Below are 14,409 nucleotides of genomic sequence, written 5' to 3'. Positions count from 1 at the left end.
CAATTCCAATTAATCTAATGCAGTAGTCCTTTTCCATTAAAAGTATTAAACTTAGATATCATGTACCATAGAGGAAGTTCAACATTCGGGTGCACACACAAATTTTTATATTTTAAATTCTGATGATTTATTGAGCGCAACTCTTCATCAAAAGATTTTCTCAAATTATGGAGCTCTTTTCCCAAATTTTCATGGCACTGATTATCCTTCTCATGTTTAGAATATAGATGAGTTGCTAGTTAATCCTTCTTGTTTTCTTTTATAGGAAACATACTTGTGGGAGGATGGATGTTTGGCATAATAGTGACTTGAAAATTATTAGGATTGATAGTGTATATGGATGACATTTGCAGATAGATTGTATAGGTAGAAGATCAGAGAGGAGATATAGTTAAACAAATATTCTGAGTTGAGCTGAAAGTTTTAATAGTGGTAGGAAGAAGGTTAAAAGTAGTTTCTAGATTGACCAAATTATTTCTTCAAACCACATTCTTCTCACAATCATCACTCTGTGCTTGCATTAATCCCATGCCACGATTGAATGCTTTAAATTTGTCCGCCATTATAGTTTCGTCCTTAATGTAGATTCACAACCAAACTAGTGTTCAATGGTAGGCAACCTCTAAAGAGAAAGATAAACTTTAAGCACAAAAAAAACACGCTTTTAGTGCATGAGAACATATGAAATAAATGTCAAAATAATAAGATATTAGATAAAAAGACTTTTAAATGAAGAAATTATAATATATGCAAAAACAAATCACGAATATCAATCATACTTTTGCCTACTCTAGTTAAGTTGTCATGGTTCCCACAACCCTAGTTGTGGGTTTAGCTACTCATACTTGTAAGTAAAAGAACAAGAATTTGTGAAGAATTTATGAATTCATACCTACATAGGTGAAGAACTCAATCTTGAATCAGTCACACTAATCACAAACCAAGGATGAAAACCGGAATGATATTCCAAGAATCAAGCTCCAAAATTAAGTGTAGCTTCACTCTGTTCACAAAGTACTTAAAAACTAGTAAAAACGTTGAACTCTAAAAATAAAATAAATTCAAATATTTATAGAAATACAAAACCAAATTCTAAACCACCTAGAAAAATTGAAGTCAACACATTTCACGCTCGACCACTACGAACCGTACTGGACTTAATGGTCCGTGGTCTTTCTCCCATAGCGTTTAACTTGGCTTTAATATTGCGGTGATGAATACAGTTCGTACTGACCTACGTGTTGATAGCCTTTGCCAATTCTCCCACATCCATCCTTAGCCTTCACGATCATCTAGCACAATCTGTAGTGGACTCCATGGCTCGTGATGGATTCCGTGGAGTTACACTTGGCCAAAATTTGTATCATCAGCACCTTCATAAGATTAGCAGTAGAATACCCACCAAGGCCCATGTAAGGAACTACGGTCCGTGGTAGGTTCCGTGGAATTATACTTAGCACCGCTAGCACAACTTTCTTCTCTCATCATCTCTACGCCCCCACCACGTTCTGTGCAAGGCACTACAGTCTGTGGTGAGGCTCGTACTCCTCAATACTCAGCAAAATAGTACTCAAACCCATAGAATCATCAAAACTTGTGCACAACTTAGTTTTCCTACAAACACAAACCAAAAACCACATCATATCTACAGAAATATGCTTGTAATGTACACTAATTCACCGTTTTGAGCATCCAAAATGTCGCAAATATGCGACACATCAACACCCTTAACTTAGAACCATTGTTTGTCCTCAAGAAATGACACAAAACAAAACAACACAATGCGCAAATACAAAGGACTATAATATAGATATATGTCAGTGCATTTAATTAATCATGACTCATTCCCAACTATGCAATACACTGACAATCTAACTAACTCAATAGGATCGATTTACGATATTGCACTACTCACAGTCAACTAAACGAATGCAACTGATAGTGTACCAAGCAATATAGGAACTCAATAATATAATCATAGTGCCCTCATCAAAAAGAAGTCTCTCTCACAGTTTATAGAGAATAAACAGAGACTGGAACAAAACTCTCGCACTCTCAAAAGAAATTCAAAAAATGCACAAGTAAAGAACACATGCTTGCCCTTATTTTCAATACTTCAACTCTTGAATAACCTTGTTAGGATCATAATATGACTTTTTAGGCTTGTAATGTAGGCTCGGGGTTAGGGTAGGATATATTTAGGATAAAAGTTACTACTTTGCCTTTCCAAACACTACTTTGGCTTAGCTTACTTGTTTTCAACCCTCTAAACTTTTGTTGTTCCCTTATTTCCTCATTCTTTCTTTTCGAGCGTGGTTTCCACTTTTGTTCACTCTATTTCATTTTTTTTCTTTTTTTAGGACTCATTTTTGCATAGCATTTTCTTTTTTATTTGCTGACACAACCCATGATTTTTTTTCCTCTCACTCCATCATTTATTTCATACCCTAACTTTTCTGCTTTCCTTATGGTAGCCACCCTCAATTTAGGCTTTTGGCCTGAGTTGAAGTACATAATCACCTAAGAGGGACCAAGGCGAAGATAAAGGTTCAAAAAAATGATTCTCATTATAATAGCCACCCTCAACGTAGGCTTTTGGCCTGAGTTGAGGTGCACAATGTCCTTGGAGGGACCAGGGCCAAAATTTAGATTCATTGATAACAATAGAAGGTGAATTTCGGTTATTCAAAGAAAAGGTTCATTAAATCTTTAATTTTTGGTTCAAAGGGTACAATCTCATTTGGTTGGTTTTATTTAGGATAAGTGACTCATTATCAACAACGACCTATGATCATGTCCTAAAAAGGCTATTCAATTATTTCAATAAGACAAATCAGGCAAGTTCTAGCTTACAGGTGCATTGTTCGAACTAAGTAGTTAAGCTCACATGCACATGGCACATATGTTATACTATTAAGCATGAATCAACCCAGTAATATCCTAGATAACATTTGATCAACAAGTCAATATGTATCATGTCCTACATAGATCCTAACAAGTTAGTTTTCAAAACTAGATTAATTAGATAGTTTTTCACAAAAACTTAAGTTGGGAGTCATTTTAGTTCTTGAACTCCTTTCTTTCACAGGCTATTGTACTATCTAAAGACTCTTGTATTTATACAACAACAATCCTAAACATACTAGTTCTACTAGATATACACTTGAGAGAAAAAAAACTTGGCAACAAAAACTCCAAGCGTCAGGGATGCACTATCCCCTATCAAAAGAGTGTGCATTGTGCTCAATTGCATGTCAAAAGGACTCAATACTAGGTACAAGAGGAGTGATCATACCTTCGATGCTCTAGGCATCATTCGGTGGTGGTGTAGGGACACCGGCATCGATTGGTGCACTCAATGATGTAGGATCCCTCGAAGGTTCATCGCCTGTACCAGAAGTAAGTGCACTAGGAGGCACTTTGTTTAGAGTCTCAACTGGAATGCTAGAAAGTGCAGCAATACTGGATGACGCTCCAACCTTAGCAACCTCAAGATGCTGCTTCCCAAGCTCTTATTTTTCCTAAAATTCTTTCTTAGAAGTGTGCCTAGCCCTTTTTTCTCTTTTCTCTATCCTGACCTGGACTTTTTTGCATTATCTGGGGAATCATCTTCCTATCACCGCTTTTTGACCTTGCCCTTTTTATTAGGCTTGGGTTCCAAAAAGTAGCCCCAAACTCCATCTAGTTGTACGGTGCAGGTGGTGTTGACAACAACTGTAGCAAAGTATATATAGTGCTCGCCGAAAAAGTAGAAAACGACTTTGCTTCCAATTTACCTATAACTTCTTTTAAAGTAGCTAGCTCTTTCTTTAAGGACGCAGTCTATGCATCACCTAGATGACTACTCTAAGTAGTGATGTGTGCCTTAAGGCCGTCACTATGGTTCTGTATCAGTGTCACCTCCTGCCAGAGCCCGGTTTGAATCTGAGTTGCCTCCTCCTGTATTTATGTATGGACCACCCTAGGTAGTCCCTCAATCACCTGATCAACCAATGCCTCTGTCTGCCTTTGGTCCTGCACCATTCATTCAAGGCGTGCATAAGGGACAACTATCATCATACCTGAAACTACGGGTGTAGATGGGGTAGGTCTAGTGTCACCCTTAGGCTGCTCGATGGCCTCCTCTGTAGGAGGGCATGAATTTTACTCTCTAAAGTAAGAGTAGGAGGAGGTGGTCCTGTAGGCATAGTGGCTGGCCAAATAGGTCAATCCAGCTTGGATTTGTGTAGTGGGTTGTCCAAATCCTTTATTAGTGCCGCAATTATGGACTTACTTATTGGGATGAGTTTGTTAAAGTAATGATTTACCACTGTCCTCAGGACATCGCATAACACAGTGATCAAACATGGGAATGGGAGTCTAGCCCGTTCATTAAATGCTCGATCCCAAATTTCCACCGCAATTAGCCTCCCGTTGTTTAGTCTAAACCAAGCCATAATACAGGATACTAGAGATGCCTGTGTGGGATGAAGGGTGTTGTCATTCGCAGTTGGTCGGAGATGGTCAAGGACAATGGCCCACCAAAACTTAGCTGGAAACATGAGGGATACCTTAGTAATTAGTTGCTTCGCATTTGTGACCCATGGTGCATTTTCTCCCTCAGTAGCAATATGCTTTGCACTCCATTCCATAATCATTTGACGTACTGTAGGATCACCCATCTTTGCCTCATCACTAACCTTGTGGTGTCGGTGCTCGTAAAGACTTGTCCGAACATCAATATGGAATTTCGGGCCATATAGGAACCTGTTGATTGTAGTCTTTGAGATGTCCACTATCATGCCTCGAACTGTGACTTCATTCAATGGTGGTTTCTGTAATGCTAATGCCCTCTTGTTCTTTTGAGAGTTCCTCTTAGCCATATCATTTAGCATTGAGGATGCATAGGCCAAATAGAACTCCCAGACTAGACTTTTACCATTATATCCCGGGTCTTTGGTCATCCACCCAAAATGATGCTTGTAGAAGAGATCTTTGAACTCAAGCAGGGCAGAGAGGTTATCAGGGACCACCCGAACCTCTGGAACAATTCCTCGTTTACACAATCCCTTATACCTTTTGGTTAGGCTGTATAGAAAGATATCATGGTGGCCTAGAACCAACCACCTATTTCTCAGAAAAATGATGAAATTTTGGCATGCAACTAGGTGGATTTCCTTTGTATGGAAAAACCTCTCTATAGAGTCCAATCCGTCATCCCCAGCACTAGCAACACTTCTTCACCAGCATCACTACCCTCCTCTCCATATCGTGCATCATCCCCGCTCGCCTCATTGGCTGAGCCAGCTGCCTCCTCTTCAGACTTGGTAGAAGTGGCCTCAGCCTAGACAACTGCTTTGGATCTAGTCATATGGGGAGCGTGAAGAGAGATATAGGTAGCCACTTAGACCTCTGACCCACTTGATTCATCACTTCCCGACCCTTGCTCCGATTTATGTTCTAACTCATGCTCTGATTCTTCAGACGTGGAGTCGTAGAGTTGGTATTGGGAAGCATTCTTCGTGCGTGGTCATGCCATGGTATATGCAAAAGCTCCAAATGGTAAGTATTTGAACAAGATGATGCAATGAATTATAATGGGTACTCGGACTTCCACGTGATTCATACAAGCATGACAATAACCCTTAAGAAGTTATGTTGCTCAATCTATCATAGGGTGATCTCAATCGGAAACTAAAATAAAAATATTTTTATATTTTTCAGAATTTCAGAAAACTATCCATGTGTTGTAGTACGGGAGACCATCACGGGCCATGAAGATCATCATGGACCATGAAGGATTCTTTATTGCCTTCCAGTAGCTATGTCACAGGAAGTGTTTGAAAAATTTTTAAGTGTAGGAACCACGGAACAGCACCACGGCCCATGATGAACTTCACGGTACGTAATGTCTTCCATGATCCTATACTTAGAAATTTTCTATACGGAGGACAACGGGCCTCCACCATGGATCGTGAAGTGTAATACGGTTCTTCATGAATGTCAACGCCCCTACCTCTTAGTTCTTCCATAAACAACCAATTCCTCAATTTCAACCCAAACTTTACAACAGATAAAGCAAATTCAGCCCATTAATACTTACAAAACACCAGTATAACTTTTTTTTAAACTACGATAATCATGCACTTGACTCTTATTTCACGTACTTACAATTTGAAATCAAATTATCACACTTAATTGAACAGGCACATAGACAATAATTTCAAATATATCCCAATCATTTAAACTCCCATTTTGCATTGTCCAATGAGCTTAACTATAATACACCTCCTAAAATTCATTTACATATGGAATTTGAAAAGAGAACTTACCCGAATTAAACAATGAATGATTTACACCATGGATTTGTATAGTTCTAGCGACTAGGGCACTCGACAACACACAAAAATCACTCCTTGCAACTTGAATCAATGGGAAGGGAAGTGATTTTCATGACAAAGGATCGAAGGGTAGTTCGGCGAGGTGGTTCATATTGAGAGATGATGAAGTAACCCAGATTTGGAAACGGAAGTGGGTAATAAGCCTAAAATCCCTAAGTAAATATCATCCTAGTCGAAATCAGGTTGACTTAAATGAGGTTTAGTCAACTAGGCTTCACCACCCATGGTGTATACTCGTAGAGATCACCACAGATTGTACTCCCCTATCGTGATGTGAAAGGTGGACAAAATAATGATGGTTTACGTGGGATTCACGGAAGGGAAAATAGTCCATGAAGTTTTCATGGACCATAATACCTGTCGTAGTCATAGACTTCACAATAGAAATTTAGAGAGTTTGGCTTCGAAAGAAGGGATAAACACCATCTAAGTTACTTGAGACCCGGAGGAGATAGTACTCTAAGGTCCAGGGTGAGGGTTAGTATAGTATACATTCTGAGAATGGGAAGAGATGAATGAGATACGTCTAAGAAGGACCGGGAGATGAATTAGATTTTACCTAACTCACTAGATTTTGTATGAAATACATTGAATGATATCATAAATACGATTAGCTTATTAACTTATAAGTCATGAGAAACATAATCCTAGTGTAGTCTTCATATTTTTACAACTTTAATTTTATTTACTTATCTATGCATTGTTACTTTTTCTATACTAAAACCAAAACCACCACTTTTACTTTATGAAAGTATATTTTCGGGAAGTAGTAATTACAACTGAATAGTGATAGCTAATAAAACTTGTTTCAATCTATTCCCTGTGGATTCGACCCCGACTCTTAGTTGGATAAAATATACTCCTAACGATTGTCTATATCTCTTTCGAGAGGTGTAATAGATAATTATGAAAATGGCGCCGTTGTTGGGAACTTCAACTCGGGTCTCTCGGGTGAGAGCCAAGTATTTTTTCCTGATCACTACCTCCTTCCCGGGAAAATAATAAATACAGGCAAGTTCTTAATATGTGCAGTCACTAAGAAAGACTTTGAAATGAAGAAATCACAATACATGCAAAAACAATTCACGAATATCAATCCTACTTTTGCCTATTCTAGTTAAGTCATCATAGTTCCCACAACCCTAGTTGTGGTTTAGCTACTCATACTTGTAAGTAAAAGAATAAGAATTTGTGAAGAATTCATGATTAATACCTACGCAGGTGAAGAATTCATTCTTGAATCAATCATAGTAATCACAAATAAAGGATGAAAACCAGAATTATATTCCAACAATCAATCTCCAAAAGTAACTAAGTGTAGCTTTACTATGTTTACAAAGTACTCAAAAACTAGTAAAATCGCCGAACTCTAAAAATAAAATAAATTCGGATATTTATAAAAATACAAAACCAAATCCTAAACCACCTAGGAAAATTGAAGTTGGCACGTTTCACGCTCGACCACTACGGATCATACGGGAGTTAACGGTCTGTGGTCCTTCTCCCGTAGTGTTTAACTTGGGCTTCAATATTGTGTAGCTCTTCACTTCTTCATGGTCAATCCTCATGGCCTGTGGTGATAAATACGGTCCGTGATGACCTTCGTGTTGATAGCCTTTGCGAATTCTCCTACATCTGACCTCAACCTTCATGATCATCCTGCACGATCCGTAGTGGACTCCACAGCCAGTGATGTGTTTCGTGGAGTTACACTTGGCAAAAAATTATAACATCAGGACCTTCACAAGATCAGCAGTATGACACCCACTATGGTCCGTGCAAGACACTACGGTCCGTAGTGGGTTCCGTGGAGTCTTACTTAGCACCTCCTGCACAACTTCCTTCTCTCATCATGTCTACGCTCCACCACGGCCCGTGCAATGCATTACGCTCCATGGTGAGGCTCGTACTCCTCAATACTCAGCAAAATAGTACTTAAACCCACAGAATCATCAAAACTTGTGCGCAACATAGTTTTTCTGCAAAAACAAACAAAAACCCATATCATATCTAGAGAAACATGCTTGCACCACACACTAATTCACCGTTTTGAGCGTCAAATATGTCGTAAATACGCAACACATCAGCTGGCCCTGTAAGTGTCTTAAACAAAAACCTTATTTTAAGTTCATTGTCTTATGCTATGCTTTCTAACCAATGCAAATACGCCTTTAAGTGGTTTTGGGGAATACCAATTCCATCATACATTGGAATATCAACAAGATTAGGGGGGGTTTCTCATTTTCATTCATTAAATCAACCACATTCATCCCAAGTTGTGTAGAAAGCTCATTTGTGAAGAAAATTTGGTTAGTCTCGATATTGAAATATCTTTTTCACAACCTAATTTCTCCAATCATGATGACACCTACTATCAATCCACCAGTAGGTAAGCCTAACCCCATAGTTCTAAACAATAGGCAACGGACCATCACAAGTGGAAGGAAGGAAACGAGTAATACTAATAATAATAATAATAATAAAAGAAGAATTCGAACAATAAAATAAGATAAACCACAAGACTTGGTATCAGTCGATAGTCGAGCTACTAAGAAAAATAAGGAAGTACAAGGTTTATACATATACAATAAATGTAATAATAATAAAGACTGTCTCCGAATACCATATAAAAACTAGTCCAAGCCCAAATTAGAAAGAAATAGGCAGCTCCGAACACCAAGAGCTCACCCTAGCTTCCAAAATCCAAGAGCTGCTTTACATGATATCCAAATCAGTAGTAAACACCCGTACTATGATCTGCATGGTACAAAAGTGTAGTATGAGTACCAACAAGTGGCACTTAATAGGCATCAGCCGACTGAGCCTCAAAGATACAGCAAGGAATATATATCACAAGTAACTAACAAAAAATAATACGGAAGCCTGTAATATGAAGCATCATATATAAGAAAGATAGAGATAGGGAAAAAGAACGGAAACCAAGGATGTACCTGGTGGCGCTAGAAAAAGACCTAAACACGACAACCCACTATGAAGGAGGAAACAAATTGACAACCTACTAACAGGACTAAGCACAAATATCACATAAAGGCCTAAAGGACCATATCATTAAATCCCTGCACAAAAAGATAGATAAAAAGACTTTTAAATGAAGAAATCACAATACATGCAAAAACAATTCACCAATATCAATCCTACTTTTGCCTATTCTAGTTAAGTCATTATAGTTCCCACAACCCTAGTTGTGGTTTAGCTACTCATACTTGTAAGTAAAAGAATAAGAATTTGTGAAGAATTCATGATTAATACCTACGCAGGTGAAGAATTCATTCTTGAATCAATCACACTAATCACAAATTAAGGATGGAAACCAGAATTATATTCCAACAATCAATCTTCAAAAGTAACTAAGTGTAGCTTTACTATGTTTACAAAGTACTCAAAAACTAGTAAAATCGCCGAACTCTAAAAATAAAATAAATTCGGGTATTTATAAAAATACAAAACCAAATCCTAAACCACCTAGGAAAACTGAAGTCGGCACGTTTCACGCTCGACCACTACGGACCGTACGGGAGTTAATGATCTGTGGTCTTTCTCCCGTAGTGTTTAACTTGGGCTTCAATACTGTGTAGCTCTTCACTTCTTCATGGTCAATCCTCATGGCCCGTGGTGATGAATACGGTCCGTGATGACCTTCGTGTTGATAGCCTTTGCGAATTCTCCTACATCTGCCCTCAACCTTCATGATCATCCTGCACGATCCGTAGTGGACTCCACAGCCAGTGATGTGTTTCGTGGAGTTACACTTGGCAAAAAATTATAACATCAGGACCTTCACAGGATCAGCAGTATGACACCCACTATGGCCCGTGCAAGACACTACAGTCCGTAGTGGGTTCCGTGGAGTTTTACTTAGTACCTCCTGCACAACTTCCTTCTCTCATTATCTCTACACTCCACCACGGCCCGTGCAATGCACTACGCTCCATGGTGAGGCTCGTTCTCCTCAATACTCAGCAAAATAGTAATTAAACCCACAGAATCATCAAAACTTGTGCGCGACATAGTTTTCCTGCAAAAACAAACAAAAACCCATATCATATCTAGAGAAACATGCTTGCACCACACACTACTTCACCTTTTGAGCGTCAAATATATCGTAAATAGGTGACACATCAGCTGGCCCTGTAAGTGTCTTAAACAAAAACCTCATTTTAAGTTCATTGTCTTATGCTATGCTTTCTAACCAATCCAAATACGCCTTCAAGTGGTTTTGGGGAATACCAATTCCATCATACATCGGAATATCAACAAGATTAGGGGGGTTTCTCATTTTCATTAGTAATACTACTACTAATAATAATAATAAAAGAAGAATTAGAAAAATATAATAAGATAAACCACAAGACTTGGTATCAGTCGATAGTCGAGCTACTAAGAAAAATAAGGAAGGACAAGGTTTATACATATAAAATAATAGTAATAATAATAAAGGCTGTCTCCGAATACCATATAAAAACTAGTCCAAGCCCAAAATAGAAAGAGATAGGCAGCTCCGAACACCAAGAGCTCACCCTAGCCTCTAAAATCCAAGAGCTGCTTCACATGATATCCAAATCAGTAGTAAAAACCCATACTATGATCTGCATGGTGCAGAAGTGTAGTATGAGTACCAACAAGTGGCCCTTAATAGGTATCAGCCGACTGAGCCTCAAAGATACAACAAGGAATATATATCACAAGTAACTAATAAAAAATAATACGGAAGCCTGTAATACGAAGCATCATATATAAGAAAGATAGAGATAGGGAACAAGAAAGGAAACCAAGGACGTACCTGGTGGCGCTAGAAAAAGACCTAAACACGATAACCCACTATGAAGGAGGAAACAAATTGACAACCTACTAACAGGACTAAGCACAAATATCACATAAAGGCCTAAAGGACCATATCACTAAATCCCTACATAAAAAGATAGATAAAAAGACTTTTAAATGAAGAAATCATAATACATGCAAAAACAATTCACCAATATCAATCCTACTTTTGCCTATTCTAGTTAAGTCATTATAGTTCCCACAACCCTAGTTGTGGTTTAGCTACTCATACTTGTAAGTAAAAGAATAAGAATTTGTGAAGAATTCATGATTAATACCTACGCAGGTGAAGAATTCATTCTTGAATCAATCACACTAATCACCAATCAAGGATGGAAACCAGAATTATATTCCAACAATCAATCTTCAAAAGTAACTAAGTGTAGCTTTACTATGTTTACAAAGTACTCAAAAACTAGTAAAACCGCCGAACTCTAAAAATAAAATAAATTCGGGTATTTATAAAAATACAAAACCAAATCCTAAACCACCTAGGAAAACTGAAGTCGACACGTTTCACGCTCGACCACTACGGACCATACGGGAGTTAACGGTCTGTGGTCCTTCTCCCATAGTGTTTAACTTGGGCTTCAATACTGTGTAGCTCTTCACTTCTTCATGGGTAATCCTCATGGCCCGTGGTGATGAATACGGTCCGTGATGACCTTCGTGTTGATAGCCTTTGCGAATTCTCCTACATCTGCCCTTAACCTTCATGATCATCCTGCACGATCCGTAGTGGACTCCACAGCCAGTGATATGTTTCGTGGAGTTACACTTGGCAAAAAATTATAACATCAAGACCTTCACAAGATCAGCAGTATGACACCCACCATGGCCCGTGCAAGACACTACGGTCCGTAGTGGGTTCCGTGGATTTTTACTTAGTACCTCCTGCACAACTTCCTTCTCTCATCATCTCTACGCTCCACCACAGCCCGTGCAATGCACTATGCTCCATAGTGAGGCTCGTACTTCTCAATACTCAGCAAAATAGTAATTAAACCCACAGAATCATCAAAACTTGTGCGTGACATAGTTTTCCTGCAAAAACAAACAAAAACCTACATCATATCTAGAGAAACATGCTTGCACCATACACAAAAAGATAGATAAATAAGAACAAGGGTAGTAACTACCTTCGAACAAGAGACCACCATTTATACCGCCATAAGTTCACAAATATTAAGACAATATCTCCCGAGCCCAGATGTACCCAGGAAGTTAATTCACAAATAGGTAAACCCGCACGACATTCCATACTACCGATAGGTATAAACAACTATGCTAGTGATGTGCAATGCATATATGTATGAGAGTCATGCAAGAAAACCAGTAGTACCATCAGTTCCAAGTGTCTCAAACCAAGATTTATACACCTACTTCCAATCCCGGCCATAAAGTAAGACCCATGCTCCACTCTAGGATCACTATGGGGGGCTCGAGAATGCTCCTATATACCTATCTGATCCCGATCCAGTGCTTATATTAATGCAAATATCAATTTGTATATCTGATTATCGAAGTTCGCTTTGTTTCGGTGATCAAAGATAAAAGTCCAATCTGCATAGAAAGGGTCAAAAATCTCTACGACCAGGTAAATATCATAAAATGAGTGCTTCCTCTATTTCTCTAGTCGACTGAAAATAGTAGTAATAAAGGTAGTATGACCCCACAATCAAAGAATTAGTATAAAATAGTTTGGGTTACAACCCAGCTTCCTCAAATCAATTCCATAAACCAATTCATGCACTAGGGTCGACTACATCCGTGAGAAAATAATGATCCAATATAATGCATGTCATCACCAGCACCCATACAACACGCACAATCACATACAATAATGACGCAACCAATACCTTACCATCTAGAGCATGAAAACCTGGGCTAACAAAAGCAACCAACCTCCAATCAAGACCTAAAGCTTAACTCTCCTCCTCTAACTTAATCACAAGGCCTAAAAGGGAACTCAATCATAACTAGGCAACAAGGAGGAGGAAATAAGGAAACATACGCTCAATTAGTCAAATAATACATCCTGATCCAACTGGGAATACAACCTCAAGATTACCACCACAGCTAGCCGCACCAAACATCCAAATAAAACATAGGGAATTCTATATCTGAATCTAGAAATGGGATCCAATAGTGATTCAAAAGCCTACCGGATGGACATCTCTACACCAAGGCTTCAAGATAGGTGCTACAATAGTGAAGGACACTAAGTCTTATAAATTCCAGACAATAATAGCTACATCAAATAAGTTTCATCCCAAAAACAAATCTAAGATGCAAATCCACCAACCACCATCAACATTGAATGAGCCACCTAAAATAGGATAATCACGGCCAAACTAAGTCACAATAAACATTCTTACAAACTAGACTGGAAATCTCATTAAGGCAACATATCCTAAGGCTCATACCGGGACAAAGGACGATAAACTAGGAATCAAATGTAACCCTTCATATACAATCCAAACCAAAAGGTATTTATAAAACAATACCTCATAAAGCTCAATGAAAAGAAAATAAACTGTAGCCTACCTCGAAGCCAAACACGCGCGCTCCAAATCCACTTCCTGATAACTTTTCTCTCTAAAACCAACCCCAAATGCCTCCATGCTATCAAAATGTAGATCACTTCTTCAATACAAATGTTTTGACACCAAGATCGTATTTTTCTGAGACAGACCCAAAATTGATTCAAAAATTAAATTATGAGACCCACGCATGAAATCATATAACTAACTCTGTCACAAGTTCCCAAATACTCAACGAACCCATGCCCCAAAAATGGGTACATTCTGAGCACCGAAAGAGCTCAAAACAACCCCATCAATTTCAAGCGCCAGAATAGTCAAAGATGCAAGGAAACAACAAATTTACGCAGAACTTACAAGATTTTTAGGATGAGAAAGGGTCCTGGAATATTCCCACAAGAATTTCTAACTCACAGGAATAAGAATAACGAATTTTTGTCGAGAATTGCTCTCAACCCCCCCCAAGAATGCCAAGTTAAAAAATGAGACTTAGCTGCTGAACAAGTCTATTTTAAGACCATTGACTGACCTTATTTTTTCTCAATGAAAGCAGAGACAAGCCCTCAAATGCAGAGGTTAAACATGCTAAACCTCCTCGAATGCGGAGAGTACTCCTGCGAGCACAGAGGTCCAGGGATTGTCCC

The sequence above is a fragment of the Solanum dulcamara genome, chromosome 5 (genome assembly GCF_947179165.1).
Source record: "Solanum dulcamara chromosome 5, daSolDulc1.2, whole genome shotgun sequence".
Classification (NCBI taxonomy): domain Eukaryota; kingdom Viridiplantae; phylum Streptophyta; class Magnoliopsida; order Solanales; family Solanaceae; genus Solanum; species Solanum dulcamara.
This window is presented reverse-complemented; position numbering follows the sequence as displayed.